Source organism: Pongo pygmaeus, chromosome 2, assembly GCF_028885625.2.
Source record: "Pongo pygmaeus isolate AG05252 chromosome 2, NHGRI_mPonPyg2-v2.0_pri, whole genome shotgun sequence".
Lineage (NCBI taxonomy): Eukaryota > Metazoa > Chordata > Mammalia > Primates > Hominidae > Pongo > Pongo pygmaeus.
The window spans coordinates 156970869-156981959 of NC_085930.1; the positions used below are offsets into that span (position 1 = coordinate 156970869).

Genomic DNA, 11091 nt, shown 5'->3' on the forward strand with positions numbered 1-11091 from the left:
GGGAAATTTACCAAGATGGCTTCAGAGTAGACTAACTTTGCACAGCACATTAAAAAAAAGAGACATTCATTCTGTGTCACGATCAGACTACCATACATTTATGGTGCAAATATATATATACATATATATATGTATATATATATGTGTGTGTGCATATATATATGTGTGTATATATGTATATATATGTGTGTATATATGTGTGTATATATGTGTGTATATATATGTATATATATATGTATACACCCTTTGTTGGAATGCTTTACACTTTCCACAGAACAGAAACTAAAACTAAAATAACCTGTTGTACAATTAGTCACAAATATAGTCCTCGAGGTTTTTGCCCATACACATGAGGATTTATTTAAAACATGTCTTCTCTGTAGCAGCTAGGCCCTGCCACCACTGTGCTTGGCTGAGTTCAAAAATCTGTTATAACCTGTAGCTTCCCTGTCACTTCTCTGGCTTTCCTTTCCTGCTAAGCTTTGTTTCCCAATTAAAATCTCTGCCACTGCCATAGCTACTGCTGCTACTGGAACTGCCATAACTACCTTGGTTTAGTGGTTTGGCAAAGTATTGGCCTCCACCATCATAGGGGCCAGAGCTTCTGCCTCCAAAATTTCCTCCCATCATGGGTCCAAAATTTGAAGACTGATTGTTGTAACTGCCAAAATCATTATGGCTTCCACCACCTCCAAAATTGCTTCCATTATTACCAAATCTGTTATAACCATCCCCACTGCCACCATATCCACCACCACCACGGCTGCCACCAAAGCCACCATGACCACTGAAGTTTCCTCCACGACCAAAGTTGTCATTCCCACCAAAACCACCTTCACGACCACAACCAAAGTTTCCAGAACCACTTCGACCTCTTTGGCTGGAAGAAGCACTAAGCCATCTCCTGCTTTGACAGGGCTTTCCTAACTTCACCATTGTGGCCATTCACAGTATGGTATTTCTGAATGACAGTCTTATCCACTGAATCATGGTCATCAATAGTTACAGAGTCAAAGCCCCTTTTCTTGCCATTGCCTTGGTCAGTCATGATTTCAGTCACTTCAGTTTTTCCATGCTGTTCAAAATAATCTCTTAGGTGATGTTCTTCAGCATCTTCTTTAATGCCACCAGCAAATATCTTTTCCACAGTTAAATGGGCACCTGGTCTTTGAGAATCTCCTCTTGAGACAGCTCTCTTTGGTTCCACAACTCTTCTATCCACCTTGTGTGGCCTTGCATTCATGGCTGCATCCACCTCCTCCACAGTGGCATAGATGACAAACCCAAAGCCCCTGGAGCGCTTGGTGTTTGAATCTCTCATTACCACACAGTCTGTGAGAGTTCCCCATTGCTCAAAATGGCTCCTCAGGCTCTCATTGGTTGTTTCAAAGCTCATGCCTCCAATGAAGAGTTTCCTCAGCTGTTCGGGGTCTTTAGGAGACTCTGACTTAGACATGACAGCAGGGAGAAGAGACACTTTAACGATGCCTCCTTGGCGGCGTCCACCAGCAGAAAGGAGCCGCTGACAAACGTATTTCAGCAATATTTCTTAATATTTGAAAAAGTTATGTGTTTTCACAGATTACTTTTTCTCTGCTATTACAAATTTCATTTAGAACTTTTTTTTCCAAATGTTTCTTTCAAACTAGTGCTGATTTTCAGTAAAACGATGGCTATTATCTCTACTTCAACAGGCAATTTTTTCACACATCACATTCTCAGAGTCTATATATTGATGACTTTTAAAGAAAATCTTTTAGCTATCTCTTAAGAAAAACAGTATTAAAACTGAGGTGACTGGCCGGGCACAGAGGCTCATGCCTGTAATGCCAGTACTTTAGGAGGCCAAGTCAGGAGGTTTGCTTTAGGCCAGGAGTTTGAGACCAGCCTGGACAACATAGTGAGACCCTGTCTCTACCAAAAATAAGAAAAATTAGCCAGATGTGGTAGTGTGCTCTGTAGGCCTAGCTACTCAGGAGGGAAGATCACTTGAACCCAGGAGTTTGAAGTTACATGAGCCATGATCATGTCACTGGATCCCAGTGTGGCCAAAAGAGAGAGACCTTGTTTCTCAAAAACAAAACAAAACAAAATCACACACACAAAAAAACTGAAGTGATTAAAGACTACAAATGGAAGAAAATATATCCAAGCCTCCAAATGAAGATAAGACACTCAGTGACTTAAAATATGGACAGGCATGGGAAGCATGGACAGGCGTGGGAAGCACGGACAGGCATGGGAAGCACAGACAGGCAAAAGGAGCTTTGAGCCATTGCTCAAAAGCACACAACTTGTTTTATTGAATAAATCACTATTTCTTTGAAGTTTAAAATGTGTCATGTTAAGCACAGTTGGAAAATTTGAATATTTTAAAAGTATTTCAGGTCATTTTGCATTTTTATTCCAGAAGCAAACACAAAAACTTTTATTTAGATGTTGAAAAACTATAATGGGCACAAATCTCAATTCTTTTAGCAAAGATTAGATTTTTAGATTTAGTGTGTAGGAAAAGCAAGAGAAAAAAGACTTTTCTAGTGCATCAAACTGTTATTTTTTAATTTTTCTTCAAGAGTATTAAAGATTTTCACTATGGAATCTCCAGTTCAATGATATCTAAATTACCAGAAAAATATATGTAAAGTCACTGGAGGACTTTGAAAACAAAGATATGAGATACAAACCCATTTTAAGCCTGCAGATGGCCTGAGGGTTTACAGAACATTATTCAGTAATGTTCTGGCACGAGTAAGGAAACTCGTGCCAGAGTTTCCTTAGTTAGAAAACATTTCTGCAGTGTAAATGGCATATCCAAGAGAAAACTGTAGCTGTTGACAAATGAAGTTGGATTTACTTTTTAATAACTTAAAAATTCCCAAACGCTAACCATTTTATGATTTTAAAATACCAATGCTCATCTCCAAAAGTCACAAAGTTACTGAGGATTAAGTCTTCAAAAACGTTGTACTAGAATTTTGAAAGTTTACTTAATAAATTCATTTGTTGGACATTTCTATCTTTAGGGAGACAGTGGAGAAGAACAGTGTTGTTGACAGACAGAGATAGTGACTTCAGATGGCAGGATAAGCAGGGAGGAGGCTGCCCATATCCTAAAGAGAAACTGAGAGAAAATAACGGCTGGACCTCTTGGAAAGGGACCAGCGTTCACATTTCTAAGTAAGATTTGCAAGACTTAATTACTACCTTCTGTGGGAAATAAGGGAGTAGACAGAATCAAGTATAATTTCAGAATTTTATTTTGGAAGAAAAGATATTTGATTGGGCTATTATACTGAAAAAAATAAAACAAAAAATAAAACAAATGAAAGGAAGGGGATACATGAGACATTTATATTTGGACATAATGTTTTTAAAGTTGTTCTGAATGGAGATGGCTAATGAGCAATTGGATAGGTATAGAATAGTTTTAAAGGAAATTATATTTTGGAATAAGAGTTGAGAAAGTATAGAAATCAGTAAATGTAGTATTATCTCAAGTGTAGCAGTGAAGAGAAATAAGAAAGGGAGTTACAAATAAAGGCTGTTTTGTTTTGTTTGTTTTGTTTCTATTTGATTTGGGTGGTGTGGAAGGCAGAATTCTAAGATGATCCCCAATAAGCCTCACGCTTGCATAATCCCCTGCTATTCAAGTGTGAATAGAGACAGTCAATACAACGATATGATGCTCTCGTGATTATGATACATGGTACTTTATATGGTAACAAGATTATCTTGGGTGGATCTGACCCAATCAGGGAAGCCTTTTAGATGCACAGTTTCTCCAGCTGGCCTCCAAAGAGAAAGTCAGAGAGATGACTTTCAATTTGCCTGGAAAAAAAATGAAACATCCATGCTGTGAATGACCTGTGGAGAGGTCACACGGCAAGGACCTGGAGACAGCCTCTAGGAACAGCCTCTAGTCGTCAGCCAACAAGAAAGCAGGGACCTCAATACTACAACCTCAAAGAACTAAATGTTCCCAACAACCTGAATAAGCATGGAAGAGAATCCTGAGGCTCACATGAGATGGCAACTTTGGCTGACAACTTGATTTCAGTCATGAGAGACACTGAGCAGAGAACCTCACCACACCATGTGAGACTCTGGATCCACATCAATGGTCAGATATGAATTTGCATTTGGTTTAAGCTCCTGAGTTCGTAGTAATTTTTATGCAGGAATGTAAAGCTGATAGAGATGTTTTATGTCTGTTTTATTTTTACTCTATGGTGGAGGGTGAGGAAAAGGCTCAGAATAAAAGAAAGACATTAAAGATGTTGAAAATCCATAATGGGCACATAATGCAAAGAACCTGGACTTGGGTCTTTCTTTGAGGAAACGGGGGATAGAGAATATGTGTTTTTTTTTCTCTCTCTCTCTCTATATATATATGTGTGTGTGTGTGTGTGTGTGTGTGTGTGTGTACTATTTGAAATTGAAGGGTGGGCAGTCACAGATAATTCTGGTGGATCTCTTTTCCCTATCAAGTATAAGAGGAGGGTGTATGGTTAAGATTGGGAATTTGTGGCAGAGACACAGAGATGACTTTTGGTCTACAGAGTCGGGTAACTTTCTTTTTAGAGGAAATCCTGTGGAAAAGCCAGGTCTCTCCATTCTTTCAGAATGAAGATTTCCAAAAGAGAGTGAGTTATTGAAGAATTGAGTTATTCGATCTAAGTGGCCATGCAATCTGAATTTTAAGATTTACTCCTCAATCACTCCATTGAATACTACTTAAAGTTGAACAGTTTACAAGCAGTGTATTTCTTTTTATGTAAATGGTTTGATACATTATTCAAAGCAACCAAGTGTAGGTCACAACTTTTTAAAAAGTAGAATTCTATATTATAAAGTTATGTATAGAACTTAATAATTGATAATAAAATAGTAGCACACTTTATTATTTATTCATTGTATTTGGGAAATGCAATTTTACAATCTCATGTTTCTCAAATACAAAATTTAATGGGTGCAACAAACTCTTAGAGCAAGGAATAGCTGCCCTTGATTAAACACAGATTTTGAAAGATATGAGCAGATCTTGTTAGAAGTCTGTCCTATGACTCTCCTTTTGAATATGGGCATATTTATATTAGTGGGAATGGAATGTCTGAGATTTGTGAACAGAACCCAAGTGCATAACTGTGCTTACACTTGCATTGCATTATTTCTTATGTTATATTCTCCCATATTGATTATAGATAATAGGTTATTTCAAGTATATATACTAATATTTTATTACTGTTATTCCTGCTTCCTCACATCCTGTCTCTCTCGTCTTGTTTGACTCTCCTCTGTGGCCTCCTCACTATAGGACTGTGAAGTATTAGTGAGACAGACAGCTTTACAGACTGTTTCATGAGATTCCCATAGTTTTAAAATCCACATAATAGCTCAGAACTTAGAATAAGCTATGGAAAAAGGAGAGCATGTGTTGTAATTCAACTTAATCAGAATAGAACAGAAGAAACCATTTTTGTTGTTATTGTTCATGCTCTGTGCTAGACACTGCCTTAATAGGTGCTCAAGGTGTATTTGTTCTTGCTTCTTGTAATATAACAATTTAGTGCATTTCATAAATTTCATAAACAATTAAGAAAAACAAATAAAAGTTTGAGATGTTGCTCTAGCTTTATTTTTGATAACCTGGTATTTCAAGTTGGCATCATAATTCATGCCTTTGAGATGATTCATTTTAAATATTTTCTAGTAAAATTTTCAATTTCTAGAATATTCGCTGAATAAAAATGGCCTGCAAAAAATAATTCTTAAAATATAAAGCAATGGTTAAAGATCAACCATTCAGCAGAGCAAAATAAAATCAAGTTCTTGATGTCTCTATATTTTGTTAATTTACCCCCATCTCTCATCTCACACTGGTAGTTGACAAAAAGAGAGAACATCAAATGTTACCAAATAGAACCTGACACATCATACTCAGGAAGAAGATAATTATAAGCTTTCTGAATTTACGCATTTAAAACAAGCACTTTAATGGTTCAAAATAGTCAATTACTAAAGAGTAAATCCAAGAGGCTTAGACCACTTACAAAGTGGAATCAGAACAGCGTAAGTCAGCAGAGGGGTATGGACTTCTTAGCAGGAGAGACCAGAGAAAACATAAAAACTACAAAAAGATGCCCTCTGGGGAAGCTCTCGCACATTTGGGCAGGCTGTCTAGTTAGAGTAGGCCAAAACTCAAAACTTTCATTTCCAACCTTTGACCCTGGACATCTGGAAACCCAATTTGAGTCGAACAGAAGGAAGTTTTCTTTTCTATTTCAAAAACTTCGTGGGGGGATATAAAAAGCTTTAAGCATCTAGCATCTATTCTGCTAGCAAAAGCTACTAATATTTATGCATTTGGATGGAACTCTAAAATATGGAATGTTTGGTTAGGAAACCGATGCCTCAGAACCTTAATACTGACACGTTGTTCATTTCTAGTTATGGATTTAGACAATGGTTTAGATAAACAAAAATAACTTAGTACTTTGATGCTCTTTAATGTCCAAATTTAACAGACATCATCCAATTTCAGAATATAAATAAATATGCTGAAGCATTTTTTATCAAGACACACTTGCATAACACATATATATTTGATACAATGTGCAGTTTACCTGCAACAAAATTGTAGTCATTATATTACATTTTAAAATATAACAAAAATGTGATAGTGGTTTTACTCGGATTATATTAAAATTAAAAAGTTATGTTGTGAACTAAGTTATATGAGAAATATCTTTTTTCTTTTTTAAATAAAAATTATTTGTAATGGCATATTACATTTTTGTTTGATCACCTCTAATAGATATAGTCAGTTAATTCATGAGTGTAAGATAAACATTTAGCCACATAAAGATAGCATAGTAAATGGAGAAAAACACAAGCTTTAGGCCATAGACATTTAATCTTAGTCATTCAGGCACTTGTTAGCTGTAAAATCTTGGAAAAGTTATTTAGCTTTTCTGAGCCCAGTTTCCTCATCTGTAATAGGCATTTTGCTGTAAGTATATATCACGATTATTGTGTGAAGGAACAGCTATGTGGAGCATAGAGTAGACCCTTAATAAATGCCATCATCATAATTATCTTTATCAACTTTATTAATAAAATGTTAGAAAATCCATCCAGTGGGACTAGATAAGTTCCAGAATTTTTAATTGCTCATGCAAATCTAAGTAGTGGCTGTGATCTTAATAATTCTTACAGCCCCAGGGATCATAGCAGCAATGTAAAAGAGAAACTCTCTCCTTTGTGCACAGAAACCACACACAGGGATAACTGAATGTTGGTCAGTTAAAAAAAAAAAACCTAGAAAATTCATATGGCATTTGATTAAATTATATTGCATAAAACTGTATTTATTTCTATTATGAATATTAACTATCATGTGGTAAATGTTAATCATTTGTAACAGGTCTATTCATGACTCACACTTAAAACTATTCTTTTGTCACAATAGAAAAGACATTATATTACCATGTAGTTTGCCAAAATGAATTGACTTGGAAATAAAGCAATTTCTATTTGTAGTCTGTTTATTTCCTTTCATGGGACTGATTAGATATTTTCTGTGTGTGTGTGGTTTGTGTTTTTCTGCCAAAATTTCTTTGGAAGATTTTGATCCATGCTAGGCATTCATACTTAGCTATGTGGCAAGAATTCAAAATATTTACACTTTCCAAACATTTTATGTACTTCAAAGAAGCACCATACTTATTTGTGTTTTTGATGTTACCTGTTTAAACAAAAAATAATTTATATTTATATCAACTATTGCCTAAAAATGAAATTTTAAATATATTCTGATACTATCTACACAACTGTTAATATTTGAAGTATATTTTGACAAATAAATGCTTTCCATAGCCTGTATTTTCTGGTCTATGTAAAAGGAAGTTTATATTTATACAGTTACATTAATTCCAGAATTTATAATTATAATATTTTAAAATCATTTAAAATAGATAACTAAAAAGAGAAAAATGAAGTCAACACCCCCATGCAATCTACCTACTGTTTTATGGAAGCAAATGAATAGCTAAAGTACCAGTTGTCAAATATACTCTTGTGAATCTGGGCTTACACATAGTTGGGAGGGCACATAACTATAGTTTCTTTAAAAAGTGCACACTTTCATTTTCAGCCTCCACAGTTTTTATTATCATTACAGGACTACAGGAGCAAACTGATTTTGGTTTCTTTTATTTTCTGTTATTTTTCCTTCTTTCTTTCTTTTAAAATCTCATGCCTATGTTTTCTTTTCCTCTGAAGTTCACACAACATAGTGCTTCCTGAAAATGCACATGTAATTCCCATTAGCTATAATGGAACTTGCACGCATCAAACAGAGAACAGACCCTGCTGCATAGTATCTTTCTTGTGTGGGATTGTGAGCACTTGGTCTACCTTATGACAAACCCCTTGACAAGTTCTTTGGGCACTTTGTTTATTATCAGAAAATGCCATTCACATCTTGGACACACAGAAACAGACCCCTTCCAGATGGCTACCTGTCTTTGCACATGGCCAAAATATGGAGCTTCCCTTTCCCATGTAGACAAATGTTTTTACAAGCATTCTTGATTGTGCCTTGTGGAAAAATTCAAACATGGATAAAAAGCAATTGGTGTACTTACAAATGTAAAAGAAAATGTGGTACGTATGTAGTTTATAGTTCTTCTAGTACTTGTCATTGACTGGGAACTAGGAACAATCATTTTGTCAAATTTAGAACCCAATTAGATCTTATACTCTAAATTTAGAGCCAGCTTCTAGCCTCTGGGGTTCCATTTCCAATATTCAATATCAGATTCTCTGCATTTATCACAGAAATAACAAGGCAATAGAAATGATTGTATTCTACAATGTGTATGCTACATTCCACATTTGTGTGATTGTATAGTTATTCTTGACAATGAGGAAACTGATGCACACTATTTTAGAACCATTTAATTCATTTAAATGAATACCTAAAGCCACACAAGTCAATGGCATAGCCTATTCTAAATTTAATGGCAAAAATGATTGATCCTGTTTGCTGGCTCTTGATTACTAAATACTCCTTGCTCTGGTAGAAAAGATCTCAACGAGGATTATCACAATAGCTGTGCTCTTCTAAACTGTTGATGTCTGTTAGATATGGGGAAAGAAAAGAGATGTATTATATGGATTGTGACGGTCAATTTTATGTGTCAATCAGTTTGGCTAGGCCATAGCGTCCACATACTTGATTAAACATTTTTCTAGATATTTCCATGAAGGTACATTTTAGATGAGTTTAACATTTAAATCAGTGGAGTTTAAGTAAAGCAAATTATCCTCCATAATGTGGGTGGAAGGTCTTAATAAAGACAGATTTCTCACAAAGAAACAGGAATTCTACCAGCTGACTGCCTTCAGACTCTAACTGCAGAATCAACACTTTCCTGACTCTCCAGTCTGCCAGCCTACCCGTGTATTTTGGACTTACCTGCTTTCACAATTAGGGAAGCCAATTCCTTAAAATCTCTCTCTCTCTCTCTCTCTCTCTCTGTGTGTGTGTGTGTGTGTGTGTGTGTGTGTGTGTCTCACTCGTGGTCTATCTATCTATCCATTCTATTGGTTCTTTTCTCTGGAGGACCCTAAAGAGTCTTGAACCATGGGTTATCAAGTCTTTTTCACTTTTCCTCTGGTAGACTACTTCATTTTAAACTCACTTCAGGGACCTGTCACCTACAATACAGAACTGTGAGTTCTACTCAAAGAGAAGTGTCTAAGAGTCTAAGATACTCTAAAGTTTACCTGAAAAAACTTAAAATTAAAAAAAAATTACAATTGTATTTCATAATAGCAGCCACAAGGTACAAGCCTATTTAAGGTCAACAACAAGAACAACCACTACATAGAATTCAAACTTACCAGTGATTTCCAGAACTTAACTGTGTGATAGACAAAGTGTTTTCCTGAACAGGATCTCAACCACAAAAAGAAAGGAAGGAGGGAAGGAGGGAAGGGAGAAAAGGAAAAAAAATAATACTTCAACAAAGCAACTATACAGTCGAGATCTAACTGAGCCAATATTTTTCAGTACTCATTTTAGGAAAATTGATTGCTGAAATATTCACAAGTGTCTAATCTAACATTCACAAGTGTCAATCCAATATATAGTATGTAATAAAGGCATCAGAATATCATTGGCATTGTGTTCTTCAATACAATCAACACCAGAATTGAAATAAAACGATTATGTCCTCATCATTGTTAATATTTGGTCTGTGTCCCTCTTAATATATAGAGATAGACAGAGATAGATACAGATATTCTCATACAAAATACCATGCTAGGCACTGATGATACAACAGTGAACCAGAGAAATAGTCTCTATCCAAAGGGATTTTACAGTCTGCTAGGAAATACAGAAAAACAAACACAAAATCACTTTACAGTGAGAGAAAGTGATATGATTTGAAACTTGGACAGTATTAGGGAGCACAGTGGAGACATAGATAATCTGATCTTGGTCATCAAGAGAGGAAGTCTAAGAAGAGAAGTAAGCAAGCAGATGTTAGACAGTAGAGAGGAAGTTAAATGTTGAAGCAAATTTCATTGATAAAGATGAGCTCAATTATCCAAGTACACATTTTCTCCTTTTCTGTTTAAAGGCTCCACACCATCCAAGAATTTCTTCTATTCACTTTGTATGTGGGAATCCAGGCTTTGTATTTGTGTGCCCAACTGTGACACATTAAAAAAAAAAAAAGAAATCTGGTGTATAAGTGTTTAAAAGTTGGCATGATGTTATGATACTGTCATTTGTAACTCCATCCACAGAATACTGTCAATGATACAGGCTAGTGAAAAGGAACAAAGGAAGTGATTATGCAGACATTATTTGTGTTTCCTTTTGGAATGCAGCCAGAGATAAACACAGCCACACAGAAACTCTACATTGACAAAACCTCCCTGCCTCAGCGTTGTGACTAGAACTAGCAAAGAGAAAAAAGCGAGACTAGCTTCTACCAAACAATTTTCTATGGGATCAATATGTGTTCTGGAAAAACAAACCAACAAAACAGCAAGGGAACCTGATACTAGTAACATTAT

At 35.6% G+C, this 11091-nt stretch overlaps 1 pseudogene; it reads right to left on the reverse strand.

Annotated features, from left to right (window-relative positions):
* Positions 1-450: 450 nt before the first annotated feature.
* LOC129032936 (heterogeneous nuclear ribonucleoprotein A1-like) lies at positions 451-1456 on the reverse strand (annotated as a pseudogene).
* Between the last annotated feature and the right edge of the window lie 9635 nt (positions 1457-11091).